Below are 25,263 nucleotides of genomic sequence, written 5' to 3'. Positions count from 1 at the left end.
CTCTCACAAACAAAAAACTTCCTATCTCCTGCAAGACAGAGCAGGCCCAGGACCACTTTAACTCATGCCAGCTTTAATGGTCCCACTACAAAGTGATCACTTGCATGTTTCAGGATGTCAGTGCGAGCTGCACATCTTCAAAGATCACATCTTTAACACTACCAGATAAAAATGTTTCTGGAAGTTTAAACAATTAGTTCTTAATCAAGATCAGGTGTTTGATTCTTATTATTTAAAAAGACATAGATGAGAACCAGGTCTGAAGTTCTTCAACTAGAGTTCAAATGACGAGTAATGTTTGATATGAGGTAGGACAGAAATCAGCTCTCTTCCCCAGACTGGTTTGGCTATGCACTATCAAAATAATTAGCGCTCTCTGCTAATTAGGCAAAGGGGAAATGTCACTAAGCATGTCATGAAGAACATGTCATTTTTAAGCAGCCTCAGTTAAGACACTTCCAGCAGCCATCAGGTAAAGCATGGTATTGGGTAAAAACATGGTACCAGGCAAAACAGAGATGAGTTATAAAAGGTACCCTGCAGATCCAAATCTTACAAATTTTTAATTACATTAATTACATCCTCTTCCAAACAATTTTCCAGTGCCAGCATCTAATTCTATTTTGATAAAATTGCTGCAGAGAATTATTTTATTTCAGGAAAAAAAAAAAAATAAAAAATATGTGGTCAATCTGAAAAAATGGTTTGTTTCACCAGTTATTTATGGTTTTGCATGTATAAGCAATTAAATCTAACCTTACAAAATATCTAATATTAACTGTATGAAAGCTGTTCAAACAGTTGAGAGCCACTAAACTCAGCACAATTATAGGCCATCAGAAAAGTGTCTGGTAATCCTAGTACAGAACTACACATAATTTGTGAAAATAAATATAATAGCTGGTGTATTTGGGCTGCTGACCTGCATTTATTACTTAGCATAAAACCAGTCAGAGTATGAGCATTCCTCCATTTTTTGACTCTTGACTGAGACAAAGCTCAGTTCAAGTGCAGTACATCTCCACACTGTTTCTCAGAAACTCAGTTGCCCAATTTCATGTAAAGTTAATAATAATGAGAATTTTATGAAAATTTAACATAGAACATTTATCATGTTGGTCTTGTGCTGGCTTGTTTGTCCAACAGAGCTGTGAATATCAGCCCGTGGAGGTCACCCTGCACGGGCCTCCCATCAGCACAGTGCAGTGACTGCAAGTAAAGCAGGCTCCCAGCTTGTTTTTTTTAAACTTTTCATATGGCAATTAAGGGATTTGGGATCTTTCCTTCCCTCCATTTTCACCTCTTTCCTTCTTTTTAAAATCACTAATTGTACTTGCGATGTTTTTCCAGTGGAGACCTTAAAATACATCAGAGCCACAAAATGAATTATCCCCCTAACCCTCCTACACCATTAGCTGGGAGGAGGAGCTGGTTCCTTCCCTCTTAACCAGTGCTTCTTCTGTACTCAGTAAAGAGCCAAGAAACTTGAAATATGGCATTACTAAGGAACTGTTTATAATCTGCTGGCCTAATGTTTTGCTATGTAAAGCCCTTCGTTTGAGTTACTATTAGCTTGAGTCAAATTATTTCCTGGTTTGTGCCCTGTGCAAGCCTGTAGTATGACAGCTCCACTGGGGCCATGCAGTGACACACGCCAGTTTGGAAGCTGACTCCCCATTTCTATACATAAATCAGAGCAAACATATGCCCATAGCCTGCTCCTAAGAATTACTTTAAGCCCCCAGACAAACTCTTTGCCATTTAACATTTGCAAATAATGTCTTCCTTCCTTCCTTCCTGCCTGCCTGCTTGCCTGCCTTCCCAGCAGCTTTAAAATGCCACAGATTCAAATAAGGTTGAAGCAAAACTAGCTCACATTTAGGTTTTCCCAGAAACACAGACACTATTTCTGATGAGAGGCCTGGAGCACCTGTCATACAAGGACAGGCTGAGAGAGCTGGGCCTGTTTTGTGCCCAGTGACTGACAGGATGAGAGGCAACGGGCAGAGACTGAAGCCCAGGAGGCTCCAGCTGAATATGAGGGGTACTTCTTGACTGTGAGGGTGATGGAGCACTGGGACAGGCTGCCCAGGGAGGTTGTGGAGTCTCCTTCTCTGGAGATATTCAAGGCCCATCTGGACGCCTACCTGGGCAGCCTGCTCTAGGGAACCTGCTTTGGCAGGGGGGTTGGACCCGATGATCTCTTGAGGTCCCTTCCAATCCCTACAATCCTGTGATTCTGTGAAATGAAATATTCTTCATGCTGTAATTGTGAACCAGAGGGGCTGCTTTGGTTTGCTGAGAGTCCCAATGGGAGTCTGAAAACTGGGACAAGGCATTCCTGTGGCTCTGGGGTCAGACCACAAATTTCCTCTTTCATTTACATGATGAAAATTCTCTCACTTTTTATTTTAGCTCTGCATGGTCTAATTTAACTCAATTTTATTCTCTTAAAATTTTATTCTGATGCTTTCTGAATTCCACAGTCTACTTCTTGCTCTCCACGGACTCACTTCATATTCTTTTTGAGGTGAATACTCGCCTGATTCTGTATTATTCACCTAAGATCAAAAACCACAGCTCTGGTTTTACAAGCATTTATCCCTTGCTTGGGGTGCACTTTCTACATGTTATTTGTGTTTTTGACCTAAAAAATGTCAAGTTCTCTCCACACTCAAGGAGAATCAAGAAGATCCTCTACTCATCTGATTTTGAAGACTGAAGGGTGTTTGCAACAAGTCAGGTTACTAAATTATGGACAGGAAAGTTATTGATATTCAGCCTGCCTCTGCATGAAGGGGAATCAAATGGGGAGGGTAGGGAGGAACCAAGGCAGGAGCTGTTCTTTGTCTCTGTTGCTTATCTCCACAGATGATTTTTTTTTTCACTTATAGAAGAATATAAGCAATAGGTGGGATAGAGAAGTGACAGAGGCATACCTGGATTGTCAAAGCAGGTCATCAAAACTTGTTAATGCCAAAGTATCCCTAGGTAGCAACAGAGGCTTCCAGGACAGCTGGAAACTCAATGAGTTGGCAATCCATACTGGAGGCTGTTAGGTGGAAATTGTCCAGGATTTTATAAAAAAGCTGAGACCTTACTTCCCATCCATGGGCATTATCTGCCCTATCTAATGGGTCCCTTTTCTGTGCTCTGCCTTCAGATTGTGGCATAACTTCTAACAACTGTTCCATGGGTTTCTTCCTGTTCATCATTAAGTTCCTTAAGGCTGTGCTGTCTACATTTGCCTCCTGATTTTCTCCCAAAGCCACCCAGTTTTCCTGTCTGTCCACTCAGGGTACCTCTGAAATGGGTACCTCTGAGCTGCATAAATAAGTGTCTTCTCCAGATGCCTGTTTAAAATAAAACTTTGCCTTCTTTCTGGCAGTGCTCACAGAGGTTCAGTGCTCAGTTCAGACTGTCTTCTCCATCCTCCTCTCTCAGCCACTTTAGATAAGAGCACCATCTTGACTTTTGCTTGGGTTGAAGCTGAGTGTGTCTGCAGTGCTGCCTTTCAGTGCTTTTGCTCAGACCTTGAAAATCCATTTTTCCTTTTTCATTGCCATGAAGAAGGCTGCTGTTAAAAATAATTTGTAAGTATACCATTTTAGCCCTGTCAAATCTTCCTGTACACCTACCCAATAGATTGTTTTTGTCTGCTACATCCAGTGACTTCAAGACTCTAGGATTTACCTTTATAGATATTGAAACATGTAAAGACATCCACCTCTGTGAGTCTTTTATTTTGAACAAACGAGTTAAAAAATGGCAATTTTCGTCTAGTTAAACATCATCTAACAGATAATGAGAGTGATGTCATCACACTTAAGCCTTTCAAAGAAGGTTTTTATATTGATTTAAATACATTTGACATTGTCTGGGTGAGATCAATGCTTGTTTCTAGTCAAATTCATTTGCTTGTTTCTAATTGCAGCATCTTATATCATTTATTGTCTAGATAGCAGCTATGATAAAACAAAGGAAATGAGAAAACTGGAGGGACTTCATTTTTATTGTTGAGATTTAAGAGTATTTTTTTTTCACTCTCTTTCTTTCAGGTGATTATGTTTTAGCTATCAAATATCTTCATAGGTACTTTTCTCAGCTGCACAGACAGTTCCCAGAGGTGTCTGCAGCATGGGCTGAAGAACTGCAAAGCAAGAGGACACATCCAACCAGCTGAGAGGCATGGCAAGGAGTCTGGCATGTACTGAAAGGCTGCTACCCCAGTGCATCACTCATGGACATTAACTTCCTAAGATGCCTCCTCTGAACAAGGAATAACTTGACCAATGTGGTGGGCCTTAGGGAGAGACACTATGTTTCCCTTCCATATGGGATACTCTACTTTATCTTTAAGCATTAATTTGTAAGAATTACCAAATTCTGACAGAAGGTGCAGTCAGACTGGAAAACGGTGAACATAATCCAACCTAGCTGCCTGCTCAGATTCTGTTCATATGTGCTTAAAAGGGTAAAATATCCTGAACTGAAATGTCAGACTTGTTGAATATGTGCAGACATGTCTGTGAAGTCACAGTCTTTAACACTTTCTGAAGAACAAGCCTAGCTTTCTTCCAAAGCAGTGGAGAACACAGTATTCTCAGAAAGAAATATGTGTATATATATATGCAGAAGGATTTTCTTTCCATAAGAAAACCCCAGGATGTGATGCTCAATGTCCCTCCCAAAATCCCTTTTCCTCCTGAGCTGAGGACTGCCCATCCCTGGAGGGAGAAGAAGGAGGAGGGGAGACAACCATAGCTGCAGAATGGTGAAACAGTTGCTTAACTGATGAACTGAGTAAAACTACCCCAAGTCATCCTTTGCAGAAAGAAAAACAAGATACACAACCAAAAACAAAATAAAACAAAACAAAACAAAAAATGCATTGCACCTATAAAGTTACCCAGAGAAATAAAATGTCTCTGTAAAAACTGATGACTAAAGACACAGTAACTCTGAGGTATCCTGTATTTATGAGACTACCACACAGAAGCCCCCAGCTACCACTGTGCAAATGAAAACACTTAGATTTCTTATGTGGTGCCATGTCCTTCCTCAATGCCAATTATTGATTGAAAGCCTGCAATTTACTGGCATTCTCTCAATATATATTTCTTTTCCTGAGGTCAAAATGGGGAAACAACTGTGTTTACCTCCGAGTGAACTCCGTTTATGGTTTAAGGAATTTGTTTGTTTTGCTTTGTTATGATATATTTGCAGATAAGCACCTGACTAAACAACGTTAAATCTTTGTGTTAGGCTGTCTTCCAATCATGATGCTGTAGACCATAGGCATACAAGATTGGACTGTTGTAATTGTCAAATTGCATCTCGGAGTCATATTATGTACCTTGTGGAAGTGAAATAGTACTCAAACATCAAAAGACTCTCTTCACCTTTCCCACTTTCATCCTTTCTTCTGGATCTAAATTGCAGTAGAACCATCTTATCTGTAATAGAAAAATACCTAGTGGCAATGGGCAAGGATTTTAGGACTCCTTGTCCTAAGGTACAAAATGCGAAAGAACCATCAAGTGAGGAAGTGCCTCACTTCATACCTTCAAAGTTGACAAAACTCAATACCTTTCAAGTCCAAAGCTCTTTGGGCAGGTGAAAGTGGTCGGCATGGGCTGCAGACTGTTCCGAAGGAAGCAGTGAGCACCCCGTAGCACACCCGCTGCCATGCCATAGGCAGCAGTTTTCTACCACAAATGCTCACTGTCACTTCCCTTTTGCTGGCATGTGACACCAAAGTGAATAGCTTCACCACATTTCAAATATTCCAACAGGAAATAGTTTGGTGCCTTCCAAGCAGTCCAGCAAGCAATCGATAATTCCCTCTTCAGTTTTATAGTGACAAACATACCTCACGAAAGCTTTTGATGTCACTGTGTTTGAAGCATCAGTGCCTACGAAGAAAACAGCCTTTTCAACTAGGGCTTTGTTTCCTCTCTTGAGAGATGAGGCTATTTACTCTAGGGAATCTATCTTCATTAGGGGAAAAAAAAAAGGCTTTATATTTTAGCTATAGCTCACAAATGACAGGATTATTTAATTTGCCATCAGAATCGAGTGAATTACCACGGCTAACTTTTTGCCATCCCACTGGAGTGCCGAAGCCCCTTTGTCACTTTGTGTCTGCAGACCCCTAGGGAAAAAAACATTCTTTGAAGCCATGACAGCAATGTTTTTTCTGATCTGTTCCTTTTGAATGCTCTCCTATATCTGCAAGTCAACCAGAAGCAAGTGAAAACCTTTTTCCAAATAAATTATAGTAAATCTCAGGGCAATTATTGGTCTCCTTATTGACTGTTACAAAAACAGTGCTACACTTCCTTTAAAATCCAATGCCTTCTCTTTGGGGATATATCTGAACTTGGTCATGGTCTTAACATTGTCATAACCCACCACTAAAGAACCATTAAATCTTTCACGTTTGGCAGGGATGTCGGAAGGTCTCATGTTCAAAGCAGGGATTTGGACTGGGGCCCAAAACTGAAGTATTCTAGGTGCTGTTCAATGAGTGCTGAGTGCTATTTTTCAGTTGTTTCCTGACCATTAGAAAATGTTTTATTTCAAGGCGTTCTTATTCTCTTATTTTATCTCTCAGCCCAGATTATCCTGGGCAATTGTTGCATCTCCTCACAGCATGTTGTGTTACATTTTTGCTTTATTCCTTTACTTCATTCATTTACTTTATTCATTTGGTGTCCCACAGACACCCATTGCACTGTGGCCATAGCTGCTCATGCTTTCATTTCTTTGCCTCTAACTGATCAGGGCCAGCAGCAGCCTGATCCCTCCTGAATCTGTGGATGCAGTGATGCTGCATTTAGCTGTGCTAATTGCAAAGAAGCATTTAATTATGAAGGAATGCATGCACATTCATATCTTCAAACATGCCAAGTAAAATTAGCTAGGGAGAATTGGGAGAAAAAAAAAAAAAAAGAAAAAAGAAATGAGTTCTCTTCTTGTTAAAAACATCAAAGCTCTCATCTCACCCACTTTACCTTTGTTGTATTGATACTCTTCCGGAAAACTGCATTTTGTGATATTGTGGAGTGGAAGCTCTATTTTACAGTCCTACTAAAAAGCCAGCTGTTCACAAGATTATAACACACAAGTTGAGCTCAGCAATGGCATACAAGTATCTCCTCACTTCTTTTTTAAACATTTTCTCAGCACCTTTCTCAACAGCTTTAATACTGACGACTTCAGTATCTGTCATTTTGCTGCCCAGGAGAACACTCCCAGTAGAGAAAAAATAAAAGATCACAATTCAAGAGTCTGAGTACTAAGCATTTTGGGTGAGGGAGGGATTGAATTTTCACCAAAATTAGTTGTTTCCATTGATGTCTTAACTTACATTACCAAGGAAAAATTAAACATTTCCCCCATGGATCCCAACAGTTGCTCCATTAGGAGCAGTGAGTTGTTCCATACTGCAAACACTTGCATTAAACCCATGGTCATTGATTTGTATGGGCTTGCTCATGCACTGAATCAAAGTTACCTGCTAATGTGGATAGAGGGGCAGAATCTGGCCTTAAGTGCAATATACAAAAAGAAAATATAGAGATACATGAAACAGTTACAGAAAAAATATTTCATTTCCCTATTCAGAAGTACATATAGACAAATCAGGCTACACACACACACACGCACACAAAGTACAATAAGTAATAATAAAAAAAAAATGTAATAAGTCCTAAGGAAGAATGAACCTTTCTTAATGTTTTTCTGTCTGTGCCTGTCCCACTCCATGGCCCTCACTCCATTCCCTTCAGAGACTATTACTCCTGATTTCAGCTGAACCAGGGCCAAATCCTAACACTTCACCAAAAAAAACACTGAAGCATAGTAAGCGTAGCTGGCAAATGCTGTGGTTTAGTTTCCTTGTGAATATTAATCTCTTTACTAAAAACGCAATTTTCCACCTTGGTCTTTGCCATATCCCCCTCACTTGGACTCCCAGGGAACTTTTCAAAGATAATGCTCAAACCTGGTATTGTCATTGACTGGTTTGAGAAAGCTTTATTGATATACTTGCTCTAGGATGTTTCTCCATGGTAGTTCACAGAGTGCTTTCAAAATACAAAACCTCTCCATTTAATCTTCCGTCTTTGGAGCACTATTTTCCTTCTCCTCAATGAGAAGCATAACACATTGTACCCATGGGTTCTGGGCTACCAGCTCTCTTCAGACACTCTTGGTCTATCTTAATAGAGATATGATGTCCTATAGTCAATGACACACAGTGTTCCTGCCAAGAATGTTGATTTCTCACTGTCTCTTAAGTTACTTTCCTCTCCGTAGTTCAACTGAAAGGTACTGGCACTTCTGCAATTCTGACTATATCCTATAAATTATCTTCCTGCTTTATATTGAAGTGAGCATCATACAGTTAATACATAAAACATTTTGATATCTGTGCCAGCAAAATATAATTCAGATATTATTGTTCTTACTTTTGTGTGTGTGTGTGTGTGTGTGTGTGTGGAAGCATTCGTTTACATTTATGCTACTGGAGAGCTATTTTATATAGTAGGATTGATACAGACCTCAATTTATAATTCCTTCTAATAATAATCTTAAATATAGATTAAAACATTGCTAACAAACTTGCATTTGTTAATGAATATGTCTTAGTACAAAATTATTAGAACCTAATTATAAAATATAGATATTTGGAATGAAAGACCTTAAAATATTTCAACTATCCTCATTAGTTCTTCCCCTCTGGTCTTTCTTGAACTTAGGGTATGCTTACCCCTGCAGTACCTTGTTTCATATATATTCATGTAAGGGCTTTTTCTCATTCTTTAAATTCATTCCTTCTCACACAGAGTGGGGCTCCGAGGTAACAGCAGAGGAAATGTAGCCATTACTTCTTATTCAATTGAACTTGTCTTTCCTCTGATGACTAATTCTTAAATGGAGTAGAAGTGATAACGCTTGGCTCATCCCCAGTCTAATAATGTTATTTTGCTTCTGTCAGCATGAAATACTGCAGTGGCAGGACCAAGAGCCTTGCATACCAAAACTTCTCTGTGGCCTTTGACATTCAGCCCTGTGAGTCATGTAGTCACTATTCTTTGTGCTAAGTTTGACCACTGAAAAAGATAAAGCTGGAAAAAAAAGTATAGAAATTTCTGTTCTGATTAAGAAAAACAAATATCCTGCTTCTCCAAAGCTAGTGCTGTGGTTTTTCCTTTAAGAAATTATTGCATGCTCGGAGTCATCTACCTGAGTGTTGCACTGAATGCAAGCTTGCAGGTACTGTAGGCAGTCTCATGGTCTGTATGAAGGGTGATAATAAATTGATGCTGAATTGGGGAATAAACACATCTAGCTTGAAATATACATCAAGAGCTGTCTTGAAGAGAGCTACAGCAATGGGTAAGTGACTCCTGTCTATTGTGATATTAAGGATGCCCTTGGACCGGGGAGGAAAAATACCAGGAGCAAGCTCCAGGTTCAAATGCCTGAGCATACAACTGGAGACGAGGGAACAGCCACCAGGTCTATGCAGCTGCTTTATTCCTTTCAGAGGTATTGGGAAAAGAGGTTTATTTACAGCTTCTGGGTTATTCTTCAGAGTGGAGGCTGACATGCCTTGTATACCTCAGCGGCAAAGCATACCCCATCTTGCTACCATATGATATATTGAAAGCTCCTAGCTGTAAATTTACAGATGTTTTCCAGGTATTGATTTTTCTCCCATGGCAAAACGCAGTGGCGGCACGATCTGTTCCTGCTCTCTGTCCTTTAGGGCTGGGTGGGTAGTGCAGTTTTTTATGGTGATTCACAACCCGTGGAGTACTAATGTAACTGAAACAACACAAACACAAGACTTCATCTTGGCTGAGGAAGCACTGAAAAGAAACACAGATGAGAAGTGTTTTGGTTGGGAGAATATTTTCTTATGGGAGCAGATATTTTTCTAGCTGTAGTTGCCAGAGATGTTCTTTATTACAAGAACATGGCCAAAAAATTTATGACCACTGCTAGACAGCTGTCATGGTGCTCAGATTTTGGATATGACATTGTAGCATGAGTTTTATTTTCAACCGTGCAAAATGACTGGGTAACATTCTGCAACAGCAAAGCACATAAATAATTTTGCTGCTTAGAGAGCCTTGTCAATAAAAATAGCAATGATTTGTATAACATCGCTTTTTAATTTGAAGTAAGACCAGCTACACACTTTTAAAATTCCTGGCTCTGATTTAATATATTTCCGCATGCCTCTCTTTCTTCATAAATGAGAAATACAGGATATCTCCCCCAGGAGCTATGGATTGATATTGTATTGATACTAATAAAACCAAGTTTTGTAATAATTTTTAATTAAAACAGCAGTATATATCTTTCTGTCTTTTTTACTGTTGCAACTTCCTCCAGCATTTGTTTTATGATATGAGAGGCAGAAAAATAATCCTCTGGTAGAGTCACAGGATTATTATCAGAAGACATTTTTTCTCTTTGTGTTTCTTACAGTTTTCTTTACAGTTCAGAAACAGCTAATCAGTATTTATCAATGTCACAACTTAGTTGGAGTTCTAAATTATTATTATTATTTCTTTTTTTTTTTTTTTTGCCTCAATTTTTAGACCGGGGCACTGTATTCAGATAAAAGTATTGCTTCCCATCCATTTCTACAGGATACCAGTCTGAGGGTACTCTTCTTTGATTTACAAAGTCATTAAATGCTGCAGGGTGCTGGATGGTGTTAAAAATCGTGCTCACATAGCTCTACCAAAAGTGGTTCAAATGGTTATTGTCACCTGGAGGCCATTTCCTCCAGCGCTGAAGACATCAGAACTGATTGTACGAGCACTCCAGGCTTCTGCAGAGCAAAGTGGCCATAAATTAACTCAAATCCTCTTCAGCCTTAGAGGTCAGAAAGCATTGAGATAGAGTGAAAAACTGCCAAAAGGCAAGCTAAATTATGCCCTGCGATTACCTTACGTTTTCTTTACGTTTCACTAAATGGAAAGCACTTCTGAAGTCATGTGGATGGAAAGAGGGAAAAAAAGAGAAGATGCATAGTTGCCATTCAGTAAGTGCAGGGGCAGTTTGGAAACAATCTAGACTCTAAATGCATAAGCTGACTTTGTGTTTGGTGGGGTAGTTTTGATGCATGAAGGCAAAGGCAGGTTGGAAGGTCAGGAGAAGGCTACAGAAAGAGAAATCTGAGGAGGGAATAAAAATCAAGGTTCAGCATGATGAGGAAAAGCATAACTCTGGACAGTAAATGGGCTGGCTTCAGGAATGGTTAGTCCAATATCAAGAATTTAATGTAAATCTAACAGTCTTGGAAAGGTGGTTCAGGAAGCGAGCCAAGCAACTGAACTCAGAGCTTGTTATTCATATTCATTTTGAGTGGCCGTGGCCATTTCTTATTTGCAAGCAGCCAGCTTTCATTGCTCGGCTGCCTTGGAGGAGAGCAATGTGCCCGTCAGGCGTGCCCTTCCCTTGGCACAGGCTCAGGGGCAGCACGAGGGACCCCGAGTGCACGGCTGCTCCTGGTTGCCTTGTCCCCATCTCAGAGGATGTACGGGCATTGCACAGCAGGTCAAGGAGCATATGGCAACCGTGGTGCCACGGCACAGACTGAATTCACCACTGGAGAAAAAAATCAATGAGGAGAAAACGAGGACAGCTGCTGAGCCTACTTTCTAGGTTCGGCACAGAGACGCCCACCAACTAATGCCTTTTATGCTGTTAACAGTGTTCCACTCCATAAGCTTTCACAATTAAATTGCAAACCCATCAAGTATCAGTTTATTTGTATAATGCACTCGCTGAGGCACATCGTGCATTTGCTGAGCAGCTGAGGCTTATCTCCCTGCACTCTGCAGGCTCTCTTCATGCCAGCGCATAAGTGATGAGAGGAAGGTTTTCCTGCTGGATCCTCAGCCCAGTGTGCAGGATGCCTCAACACAGGAGGCACATCCACATCGTTCTATTTATGCTGATAAATCCAGTCTGAGAAGATAAATCCAGTCTTTGTAAGAGCAAAACCTGTCTGTCTTTCTCAGAAAAACCTGCTGCAGAGAACTGTGCCAGTCATTCCCCCAAATGTCGAGCTGCTCCTCTTCTCCTCCTCCTTCCTTTTCAAATCTGGAAATATTGTCTTCTCAGCTGCAAAGGGAGCTCTCTGGTTTGCACATCCTCGCCCTTGAAGGCTGGAAAAGAGGTGTGCTCGATTTGTGATCTCACAGGTGTGCTCTTCCCCTCTCCATGCATTACATACCTATCTCCTCTCCAAGCTCTTCTTAATAAGACATAACCCAAGGGGAAACCCTCCTCCTCTCCTCAGGCCCCACTTCAGCCCATTTGTATCCATGAATAACTCTCTTGTTAACAACTGAGCATTCCCATTCCCAGTAAGGAACAGAGGGTTGGAGTTTACAACTAAAGGATGAAAACAAGATCTGTTTATGACAACGTGTGACTTGGAGTCCTAACTTAGGGCACGTTCTAATTACATTTTCCATTTTCAATCTTGTGCTTATTTTCAGATTCAATTCTAAATTGGTTCTACAGTCAATAGTAAACTGTCATCTTGTCATGGAGGAGCATTGTGGTCTCAATTTATGACTGTATATTATAATGCAGTGAGACCAATGTTCCCCTAGTAATGCTTTGACTGACACTGTTACGACAGTAAGAAAGTAAGAAAATAGGAATAATAGTACAATCTATTTGACTACTAGGAATTACTTAGCAGAGTGAGATGCAAACTGCAAATATTAATCATAATCTTATTTCTCTTTCCTTCTTCTCCTCAGTTTTTTACCAGCAATGAGCATCCCTGCAGCCTAACACCAGCTGCCATGGGACCTCTCACACTATTTGTGGGAGTAATTGTTAAATTCAGGATGACAGAAAATTGATCACTGTTGAGTCAATGTGTAGGACTTGGGCACCAAAATCCAATTTAAGGAGGTTTCAAGAAACCTGTGATGCTATCCTTTAGTTATTAGTGAAAAGCAATATTTTATTTGTATTTTTTTTTGCTTTCTATTTGCTTTGCCATGAAGTTTGGTTTCACTCATCACATTCCCAGAGAAGAGTTGTGTTTAGCCTTTTATGTTGGCTGATATACATTTATATATATACACGTATATATAAACATATTGCACACATATTTATGCACATGCGTGCATAAGTATGCTAATATATGCATGATGTTGCTTTCCCCACAAGTAAGAACAATTTAAAGTGTGCTTATTTGTTGGAATAAAAGATTCAAGAAATGTCTCGAATACTTTTTCTTTAAGAATTCTTTTTTTACATAGTTTGTTTATACTCCCTTGCAAACAAAATTTAAAATCTACCATTTCAAATCTTAATGGCAAAATGTCAATTTTTACTTCATTTTTGAATCAGTTAAGTTATATTCAAATACCAATTTTAAAATACTGTTTTCTACATCTTCTATAGCATTTCAATATCTTTATACTTACATCAACGTGATCAGAATTAAAGAAGTAATCATTAAACAAAATGAAGCCTTTCCTTGACAACACACTGAAACATTCAGAGTGCTTCACCAATATCACATAGGAGCCCATTTCATCATATTATTTTTTCTTAAATTTGACATTTATGAGTGACTGGTAGATGCCAGGATAAAGATCCAGTATATAATATTGTGACATGGCCCCCGTAAGAGAAGATCTCAAGTCCGAGTTTATCTGAATGACATTTCTGATCTCCCCTGATGATGCTGGAAGAAAAAGGTGGCGGAAGAAGTCATTGCTAGGGATAGGTGTTTGGTGGCAGCCCATGCAGCCTTGAAAAAAAAAAAAAAAAAAAAAGTGATGAAGTAATTCTTTTAAAAAAGCTTTCATTGTACTTTTAACAATATTTTTTATTGCACTAAATTGAAACTAGGCTTCATTGTTTTCCAGAATTTGAGAGGATACTGCATGAGGCTCTGAACATTAGATGGAGTCAAGATACTATTGCAAAAGTAAGCATTGAAGTTTCAGTACTAAATACTCCCAAAATCTTGTTTAAATGAAGAGAACTCACAAGTCTCAGGTAGAATGAAACTTTTAGGAAAGCAAAAAAACAAATGGAAGATTGTCAGTGAGTGTCCTCAAGACATCTGCTTGCAGAATACATGTGTGAAGAGGACCTACACTGTGGGCTTCTCTCCAGTATAGTCTACTCTCCTATTACCAGCACAGCTACTTAAAAAGTACTGGTGGAAAAATATTTATCAGAAAAATGTAGTTTTGATACAGTGAAAGCATTTCTGCAGAAGTAATTTAATGTGAAAAAAAAGGGGGGGGGGGGGGAGAAATATAATAATTTGCCCTACTTTTGTTCAAAATGCAATATCAATTTTTGTCTTTAGTGTTAATTTATCTGTACATATTATATACTTACATAGTTAAATATAATTTTAAGTACATTGTGTTTGATATTATATACATGTATTTATCTATATATATTATGTACTTCTGTGCTTATATATTATTTTAAGTACATTGTGTTTAATATTATATAAGATGATACTATTCAGATCCAACTTTTTCAAAGTGTAAGGTTTTCGTGTTACAAAAACAAATGCTACGCCCAAATGAAAATGTTTTTGAATTTTCTTTCTGTGGAAACATAGACATTTCAACTTTGTGTCCAGACATAGAAGAAAACCATCTAAAATCTCCCAAGAAGAAAACTGGAATTTTATGTGGAAGACAATTTTTCCAGTAATTTTCCAGTTCTAGTAAGCTTCTGCAAGGTGATGGAGCCTGAGTCTACATTTGTCAGCTATTGTTAGCAAAGCCTTCAGGACCAGGATGTTGAAAAGATCTCTTGAAGATAAAAGCTTGCAACACAATGAGGATGTCCTGCTGCCTAACTATGTGCATTTCCAAAGAGAAGAAAATGTCATGTGCAGCTCGTGACACTTACTCTACAAAGAAGCTTTTCATTGAGGATCATGGGTAGCATTTGACAATAACTGCCTTTTCTAACTGCATTTTCTTTGAGATTGAAAGTCTGACTTGGTTCATCTCACTCCATACAAGTAAAAGGTATTGTTATCGACAAGATGAATAACAAAAAAACTTTGATTCCAGGTTCAAACTATACTAATAAAACCACTAGGAGCTATTTTTGAAGTGTTATTGCCACAACAGTGAATCCTTGATTTTTGCAATAATGTAGTGATTTAGGACATTTCTTGCAAACCAAGAAATCTTGTTGAAATGAAAGTAATTGGCTATACCTAGTTTCAAACATGCTATTCTTCCATAACTCATTCCACAGCTGAATTTTAGTGAAAAATTAGGAGTTACAACTTTCTGGGAGTTAAGTCCTTAGCTGGTATGCCCCATCACTCCTTCTTTGAAGTTATCCTTATTTTTTTTATTAATTTAAAGAAAGATAATTACAATTTACTATGTATTAGACCATAGACTGAAAACATCATGTATGAACTTTAGTGTGTAAGGCAGTCAGCAGCATTTATCTACTTACATCATTTTTTTTTCCTTTTCAATGTTGACAAAGCAAAATTGCTGCTGAGCTTTACTCAAGTAAAGCTATTATCATACATACCCAGGAGAATGTTTAAAATCACTTGTATTACAGGTAAGGTTAATGAACAAAAATGGACCTTTACCTGAATCAGGAATCACAGAATCACAGAATCACAGAATCTCTAGGTTGGAAGAGACCTCAAGATCATCGAGTCCAACCTCTAACCTAACACTAACAGTCCCCACTAAACCATATCCCTAAGTTCTACATCTAAACGTCTTTTGAAGACTTCCAGGGATGGTGACTCAACCACCTCCCTGGGCAGCCTGTTCCAATGTCTAACAACCCTTTCAGTAAAGAAATTCTTCCTAACATCTAACCTAAAACTCCCCTGGCGCAACTTTAGCCCATTCCCCCTCGTCCTGTCACCAGGCACATGGGAGAACAGGCCAACCCCCATCTCGCTAGAGCCTCCTTTAATATACTTATACAGAGTGATAAGGTCACCCCTGAGCCTCCTTTTCTCTAGGCTGAACAAGCCCAGCTCCTTCAGCCGCTCCTCATAGGACTTGCTCTCCAGGCCCCTCACCAGCTTCGTCGCCCTTCTCTGGACCCGCTCAAGCACCTCGATGTCCTTCTTGTAGCGAGGGGCCCAGAACTGAACACAGTACTCGAGGTGCGGCCTCACCAGAGCCGAGTACAGGGGGACGATCACCTCCCTAGCCCTGCTGGTCACAGTGTTTCTGATACAAGCCAGGATGCCGTTGGCCTTCTTGGCCACCTGAGCACACTGCTGGCTCATATTCAGCCGACTGTCCACCATCACTCCCAGGTCCTTCTCTGCCTGGCAGCTCTCCAGCCATTCCTCTCCCAGCCTGTAGCTCTTCTTGGGGTTATTGCGCCCCAGGTGCAGGACCCGGCACTTGGCCTTGTTAAACTTCATACAGTTGACCTCAGCCCATCGGTGCAGCCTATCCAGATCCTCCTGCAGAGCCTTCCTACCCTCAAGCAGATCGACACACGCACCTAGCTTGGTGTCATCTGCAAACTTACTGAGGGTGCACTCAATGCCCTCATCCAGATCATTGATGAAGATAAATGGACTGAGTAGCAAGGAGTAGCTGGTTTGTGCATGCATGAAGCTTTGAGGGAGCCAGGTGTGGGCATTGAACAGAGATGACAAGGGTCAGGGAGGAGGATGGACAAGGTGGCTATGAAATGGTGACATTGCAGGAGCCAGAAAACTCTTAGAGATTTTACACATAAAAATCAGAAAGGAAATAGACAAAAAGGCCGACCAACTAATTGCTCAGTATATTGCTGGAATTCTTTGCTGCACAAACCTCTTGTATCCTTCCTTAACTAGAGCATTGCACTGTGCATTTATGCCACTTATTTTAAGCATTTCATTGAGGCATCAGGGCTAAGTTTGGCATCAGGGAAGGCATCCTGGGAGTTTTTTTATGCTCCCTGTGGCCTGGGTTGGCTTTTGGAGATACCTTCCATTGGCATTTTATTGAACCGTCTTCTTCAACTTGGTGTGTTTGGTACTGAGCTCTTACAGCTAGCTCAGTTACCTGTTAAAAGTAGTATAAAAATCTATTGACAGAAAGTCACTACTGCAAGTAGCTAGAATTTCTCAGTCCAAACCCACTGAGTAATAGAGCAAAGACCTCTGCCCTCAGTGACTGCCGAGACGTGTCAATACCAGGCTGCATCTCTCCAACATCCAATGGTGAGATGGGGTTTTTCAGCAGCAGTCACTGCAGCTCCTAACAAATATTCAATTTTAATCACGTTGTCTCAAATCTGGAGCTTTTGTGTCTCAGCCACCAGACAAATAATCTTTTCTACAGACTTTACTCTCACCTCAGCTGTGTGTCTGATCATCAATAGGCAATTACTGTGTCAGCAGCTGTGTTAGCTCGGTGGCAGAGACAAGCAGATGAATTTGTACCTTGTCAAAGTGGATTTCTCCAATTCTGCTGGAAAAGTTTCCCTTCTCTGGCACACAGTGAGCCCTGCAGGGTGCAGGCAAACCAAATCTCACCTCTCTGCCTGTACAGAGCATCCACGTCTCAGGCAGAAGAGAAGATGGGGCTGAGACATCTTTACAGTGGGGCTGAGACTGTTGGTGTCAGCAGAGATTGGCACTTGCTTGACCGATATGAAAGCTCCACAGCCTGTTGGTTTGATACTATCTGCTGTGCCAACCACTTCCAGCAGCTTGCCAGTGACAGACTGGTATTTATAGGTACATCCCAGCCTGGGAAACAGTCTGCCACCTGGACCTGTAACACGGATATCTGCTCTTTCTTCCTAGCAGATACGTCACTAGTTTCATTGAGGTTTGTCAGCTTTCTACACTAAATGCTTTAAAATGCTTGTGAATTAAATTTATTAAATTTATTACACCTATTACAATAGCACATGGTTCTTTTGAACCTCCTTTAAAATAACCTCAGATTTTCATGGCCTTTTGGTATTAAAGTCCCTTCCAGCTATGTTTTAGATATTTTTCTCAGATTGTTTTTGCTTGTTTTCCTTTCTAAATTAAAATTGATTTATAGAGTGAAAACAACAGAAAAAAGGTTTGGCCAGTTGCTACAGTATGCTGTCACCCACTCAGGGTGTGCTTCTGAGGAAAACATCCTTGTTTGTCTCGACTCCACCAACAGCAAGAAACAGATCTCCCCTCGCTGTGATTGTAGCATGGTCACATGTAAACCCACTGTAGAGACACACAAATTTAGGTGGCTTACATCACACCTGAATCCCAGAGCAACTGGTTTAGGGGAAACCAGAAATATCGGTGAGCTACTGTCTTTGTCTAAGATTGTACATAAAAGCTGGTAACGTCAAAGGATGCTCCCAGGTTACAGAAATCATAGGCTTTCTGAAGAATGGGTAAGAAAAGTAAAAGCTTATATTTACATACTTTGCCTAGCCTTTGCTATATAAATATAAATATATAGATATAGATATACTTAAGTGTTTTAAGCTAGTCCTTAGGTCTACCTCTGCTCAACAAAGAAGGAAAAGGGAGAGAGTGAGATTAGCATCTCCAGAAAACAATTAATCCCATCCTAGACATATCGGTGTTACAGATTTATGGACAGAATTGATGGACTGCAGAGGGAACCTAGTTAACAAGCTGTGAGTCCCTTCGAAATGGGTACTGCTTCTTCCCACCAGATGTGGTAAGCTGCATGAGCTGCCAGATTATTATTATTTCTGGAGGCAGATGTTGGAGCAAAATATGGAATTCTTCTGAACATAATAAGGTTCACTGAATGCTATAAAGCTATCTAATTATGAAATCCTTCCACTGAAGAAGAACCAACATTTTTAGTACATTAGATTAGAGTCTCCAAACACCTTGTCAAGGTCTTATGATAGTCAAATATGAGAAACAGAGTGCATGAAGTGTGCAGCCGAGGAACACTGTATTCTGTGCTAAAAGATTAGTTTTAAAATCAATAGGTCCAAGTAGTTGTCTACTACATTTTAGTAGGTTTTCCTGCCTATTTATGAATGGATTTTATGATAACACCTCAGCATGTTATTTGAAAACCATACAGCCTGTTTCCAACTACAGCATCTGAAATAATTTTGCCTGTGGTACACTCTGTAAGGAGTATGTATGACCTGGAGAGGAAGGGGGAAAATAAATTGTGTTTTTTGTTTGTTTGTTTGTTTTGTTTTGTTTTTGTTTTATCAGAACATTTATTAAAAAATATTTTCTGTTGAAGATCTTGTGGGAGTTGTCCCTGAGGAAGACTAAACATAAAGTGTTAGGACGAACAGCATACATAAAACTAAGGAAGAACCCAATGTCCTTGTCCATAAAATGACTTATTTTTACTATTCTAGAAATAAGAGATATCTACACTTGAACTAGACTGAGAAGGGAAGAGTTGTTTACTTATCTGAACAGTCAGATCTCTCTGATACATGAGTGATGATGGATAGAAAGTGAGAAGCACAGACATTAATCGAAACTATTTAGAGCTGCGGGAAACCTCATAGAAGTAGAAATGATTGCTACTGCCACCTGTCACTTCCATTCCTTCAAATCAGGCTTGTGTAGAAACAGTTGTCAAAGATTTAAGCATGTATGGGAAATCTAAAACTGACTGAGGTAAATAAAATATCTAATTCTGTTTGTTATTGAAATTGCCAGCTGGGAAATTGGCCATAATCATTTGGAACTGCTACAAATTTGTTGCAAATTATAAGAGTGAAGTGGGAGGTAATTGAAGCACAGATTCAGATGGAGGAAAGAAATGTGAATAGCATTTCTAACTCAATTTGTGCTAGAGCATCACCCAGGCACATACTGGCCATGACAAGGGGAACTAGCTTATGTTTAGCTTCAGCAGAAACCACGGGGAACAGGCATTTTCTCATATCCAATTACAAGTTCTTCAGCAACCTTCTCATTCGGTGCTCATCACCTGATAATCTCTCTACAGTGTGTTTTCCTTCTGGGATAAGCCTTGGTTGTGTTGAGACTATCTTCACCACTCTTACAGTAATGCCTCAAAATAAATACTTCCACCTTTGGGGAGGATTTGTGATGTTTCATATGAAAGGAGAATCAGTCCCACTGAAATCACTTCCTCGTGGAGTAGGGCTGCCCAACATGCCTTTGAGTGCCTGTTAGTATGTAGACTTGTATGTGAAGTGGGTAACTCAGACCCCCCTTCCCCTCCAATATTTAGATTTTTGGGGACTTTGTGGAGAACAGGTACTTGGTGGTGGCTGAATCTTGGCAGCAATAAGAACCAGATCTGCACATTGCAAGTCCTGCTGGAGGACAGCCTTCTTGGTGCCACCAACCTGATCCCTACACAGCCTCCCTACTCAGGCTCCCTTTCCCTCTGTCCCTATTTGCCCCTGTGTCCAAGCCACCACCTTCATCTAATAGTGACTTCTCTGCACTTGGTGCTGCAGGCAGGTAGTTGATCCCTGTAGCATCCAGATCTCTCCTTGCAGGGAAGGGAGGTGGCTCAGGTAACATCATCCCTAGGGCTGCCCAGTGGACCATGCCACTTTAATTTCATCATTTAATTACCTACTAAATACCATGTAAGTAATTCCTGGACCACAGATCCAGGGCATGCAACAAAGAGGTATACCACTTGCTGCCAGCATGGGTCATGGGTGTTTGTATGGGATGCTGGTGGTGGAGGTAACCCCTCCTCTGGCTGGATGTGACTGTAGGACTTTCTGCTGCCCTGATGCTTTTACAAGGTGTAAGGGAACTGGATGCATTTGAAGATATCATGGGGCAGTCCTATAAGGAAAACTATACAGCTTTTTCCTCTTGATTTATTGAGTGAGTAGGATACTTTGGACCAAACACCATGGGCAAACTCATAATCTAAAAAGGCATTTTCTGTGGATATTTTGAACTGATGTTGAAGTTGAGTGACTCAAAAAGATTTCTGCTATTAATTTTTTTATGTAAGTACACCTACAGAAAATGAACTCAGTCACAGCACATTTATTTAATAAAAAAATTCCTGGAAAGATGCTCTGGTATTCAGCCATTAAATATTTCTGAAGCTTGAAAGGGGCTGTAATGGGAAGAGTGACATCAAAGAGATTAACAGTCCCCATAGAAAGAGGCTGGAAAATACAGTTGAGAGATCTCAAGTTCTTTGCTTGGAAAAACGTTATTAATATTTTCTTCCTTTTCTGGAAGAACATTGTATGATCTCATGATGTGATGAAGCTAATCACTTTATTGATAGGGATTTTTATTCTGTTTGGTTGCTCTTTGCTAGTCCCACTGTTTCTGGGAACAATATGGATACCTGCAGTCAAGAAAGTGGCATTTGTAGCAGTAAAGAATAAATTATCTTAGACCGATGTTGGTCTCTGCTTTATCAGCCGAACCTATTCCTCATGTGTGTGTTGGAAAATGACTGTAATTTTCATTATACTCCTACCTGTCATAAATTTATGTCATCTTGTAACAGAATTACAAGTTTCTGCTCTCCCAGCTATCTGGCAGTCTAGCTCTGATTTGGATACTAGAAAAGTCTAGCTGACTAGAAAAATATAAAATAATAATTAAACTCTTCCTCACTTTTTCCTTATTTAATTTTAATTTCCACATTTGCCTATATTTTACTTCTTATTCTAATTATTTTCTTAAGCATGAAAGCTTTCTTCTGATCGTCATCAGTTGAGGATTAAACTGTTCACAAACCACTGCTTGTCCATACTTCAGTGGCAATCCCCTCAGTAATTATTTGTAGGATTTACAGCCCTACCTGCTATGTGCAGTTCACTCTTTGCTTTGTTCCCGCTGGTGATGTGGTGCTCCTCCCAGGCATCTGTGGCTTCCCTGGAAACGCCTCTCAGGGAAACCTGCTGCAAACCTGCATGCTGGTGTCCAAGTCTGGCTGCAAAAGTGTTACTGGCACAGTCAATAACGCAGATCAGAAAAGGGCAGGAAGGGACAAAAAGGGAGAGAGGACTCCCTGTGGTGCTTTCTCCAGCTATCAGAAAGTTCTAGATGTCAAGGAACCCCCTGGCCTCCCTCCCTACATTGAGTTATGGCCTTGGTCAATGCCCCATGGCAGGACATGCTGTAAAAGTTTTTGGTTTTGGAGGAACTCAATGCTTGTTTAATGATTTACATGCAGTTTACAATTATTTGAAGCTCTGCAGACCCCCTGACACTTCATCAATACATTTTCAGCATGGAAATGTGAATGCATAGAAGGGTGGATTCACCAGTCCAGAGGACAATGTACAACTTAATGTTCCTGATTTGCCCATGTATTTACAGCACCTGGGCTGATTGGATATTTGTACGGCAATTTTTTTAATATTACTGTCACTTACTAGCTTCTTCAAATGATCCCATATCACAGAAACCTTATACAATATGAGTGAAGAATGCACATCTAATACTTGGTTAGTCTTGAAAGGCATCCAAATATAACTGGAAAATAGTTTAACTTTTATCTGTTTTATACTTGTTCGTTCCACACAATCTCTAATAGAGATTGAGGTTCTCATAGTTGTTTTCCATTGCTCTTCTTTTTGCACAATGAATCAATATTATCGTAATGTCAGTTTACAGCAGCTCTGAACAGCGTGTGCATTGGAAAGCAAAGAAAAATGGCAGAATTACTATTCCTCGTGTTCTGCATGATTCAGCTGCAAGTCCAATTGAAAAGCTAAAATTGGAAATGTGATGCAAAAACTTCTTCGAGTTGCATAATGAAATCAGACTGGAAATAGTAATTGAGAAGATGGGAGCAACTACTGACTTTTGCAGGGAAAAAAAAAAAAAAAAAAAGCCTTTCGTATTCAAAAATGTGCAGTTCTGCAGGTTTCACGTCCCGGACCCCACACGTCAGGATGGGGCGTGGAATTGAAACTTTGGCCTTCCATCACGAAGCACATTACTCTGCAGGTGACCTAGCCCTGGCACAGGCTGCCCAGAGAGGCTGTGGGGTCTCCTCCTTGGGGAGCTCCAAAAGCTGCCTGGACGTGGGCCTGGGCAGCCTGCTCTGGGTGTCCCTGCTTGGGCAGGGCTAGCACCAGGGGCCTCCAGGGGGCCCTGCCAGCCCCAACCATTCAGTGATCCTGTGATTTCTTTGCAACTTGAGACCTATTTTACTGTTTGGAGTCCAGAAGGGGAATTACACCTCAGAGAGATGTTGCATCCAAGGCATCCAGCCTACCCAGTTCAATGATCAATCTCCCTGGCACATTCACAGTCCATTACAGATGGAGGAGTTACGTTTCTCATGCTGGGGTCTTAAGTTTGTCAAAACTGGATTGGAAGAAGTTGGCACAAATTTTTATTTAAATTTGCTAGATTCTTTGATTAAAGGGACAGGGACCCCCTGCAAGCCACCCAGCAGAGACAGAGCCCACACTTCAGCTGCTCCCCAAGGGAACAATTCAGCTGTTATCCTTGGTGGAAAACTGCCAGCAGGAAACTCTCTCCCACAAAGCCATGCAAAATAAAGGAAGTTAATGCCTAGAGGGGAGGTCTTGCTGTTGGATGCAGGGCAAGAATAATTTGAGTAGTATTTAAAACTTAATAACTTTTTTTTTTTTTTTGCAGAGATTGTGATAATTCATGAAATTTATGATTTGGCCATGGACCAAATGTGAGCAAAGGAAGGGATCAAACTGGATATGAGAGGAAAACACATGAGAAAATGGTGGGAGAAAGGAGGTTAAAGGAGCTGGTGACACGTTAACAAGGCTGCTGTTCCATATGTCTCTCTAGCTGGCCAGAGCTGGGGTGCAGCAGGTACAGTCAGCCAGCAGCAACAGGATAAAACCCCTGGGTCCTCAAGTTTTCTGGATCCTCTACTAAAATCCCAAAGCCAGAATCTAGATATATATATGAACGTTTACTATGCATTACAATTTTTCATTAATTATATATCGAAGCAACAAACATAAATTCAGAAAGCTTCCATCATCAAAGGCAGTGCTGGAGGACACCTTATTTCATGTGATATATTAGTCTACAGCACTTCGTGTGCTAGAACTATATTTAAGCATATCATACTGAGATTAGTTATTAAATAGTAATTAGCTTCACTTTTGAACATAACACCTTGATGTTTGCCTATTTATCACTTCAGTTTGGAGTCTGCAAAAGAGGCAAAATAAAAATTGCATGATAGTTTGATGTAGCTTTCACCATCCCAAGAAAGCTGTAGGTTGACTAAATGCTTGCAAAATCATATATTCTGTTTGTAATGCATTGTCAGAGTTGGATACTCTACAATTCCCCAAGACCACCAACATTATCCTTTAATGTTCAAAGTCACCTGCAAAGTCTCTGTAAAACTGAAGCATATTCAGCAGCCTGATGTGCCTAGAGAGAGGAAATCATTTTTTTTTTTTTCTGGTTTTGTTTTGGTTTTGTTTCGTTTTTTTAATAAAGTGAGTTAATTCACACTTCACACTCTATGCAGCAGACATACACTACACACAAAACCAGGGCACTGAGCTTATGGAATGGCTGCTGTCCTTTCCTGATAATATACTTTTATTATCTCTCTTTGCCAGCACGTTTTTTTGCGATTTTGAGGTGAAAATTACTTTCTGTTTTCTGACAGATTTAAATACCACTTTGGCTCTAAGTCTTTCAGTATATGAAGTTGTTTTTAAAAGTGTGTGGATGCTATTCATCACTTCCTTTAACACACCACGCTTTTAGACAGTACCATCTACAGTTTTCATCAATAAGAGGGGACCTTGCATCATGACTCTGTCGTGTTTCCAATTACTTCATCTTATCTATCGAGAGCGTGATTGCCCTAATTTTACTTTTGTGCAAATAATATTAATATTTGTAGACTTTAAGGTAGAAACTAAAGGACCACGTAGCATTTTGTTTGATTGCTGTTACTTTGAACCATCATCTAAGCAACGTCCCTTTGTTTAGGATGTGCCTAATAGCGTGATGTGCCACAGGATTATGGGAGCACCCAGGAAAACCCGCGGTTGTGGTCACATATAAGTCCTTGGTTCTGATCCTTCTTAGCCACATATATATTATTCATATATTCTGTTGTGAGTTTGTTAATATTTGTCAAATTATCACTAACTTTGTTAAAGGTGGCAGAATCCCCTGGTGTTAGTACACCAAATGCTGTAAGTATAAGATAAGAAATATTGAGAATGTGTTGCAAAAAACTCAGCATTCAGAAAGGTTTTTCAGCAAACACCTGAGCTTATCATGAAAACGAGACAAGCATG

General features: G+C 40.0%; 1 long non-coding RNA gene across 1 annotated transcript; it reads left to right on the top strand.

Annotated features, from left to right (window-relative positions):
* Positions 1-9,166: 9,166 nt before the first annotated feature.
* LOC113845342 (uncharacterized) lies at positions 9,167-15,141 on the top strand. Its single transcript, XR_005263386.2, has 3 exons — positions 9,167-9,405; positions 13,929-13,990; positions 14,645-15,141. It is a non-coding gene; the product is annotated as an uncharacterized lncRNA (long non-coding RNA).
* Positions 15,142-25,263: the final 10,122 nt, after the last annotated feature.

Source organism: Anas platyrhynchos, chromosome 1 (assembly GCF_047663525.1).
Source record: "Anas platyrhynchos isolate ZD024472 breed Pekin duck chromosome 1, IASCAAS_PekinDuck_T2T, whole genome shotgun sequence".
NCBI classification, from domain to species: Eukaryota; Metazoa; Chordata; class Aves; order Anseriformes; family Anatidae; genus Anas; species Anas platyrhynchos.
The sequence above is the reverse complement of the archived record's forward strand: the minus strand, read 5'-3'. Positions and strand labels throughout refer to the sequence as shown.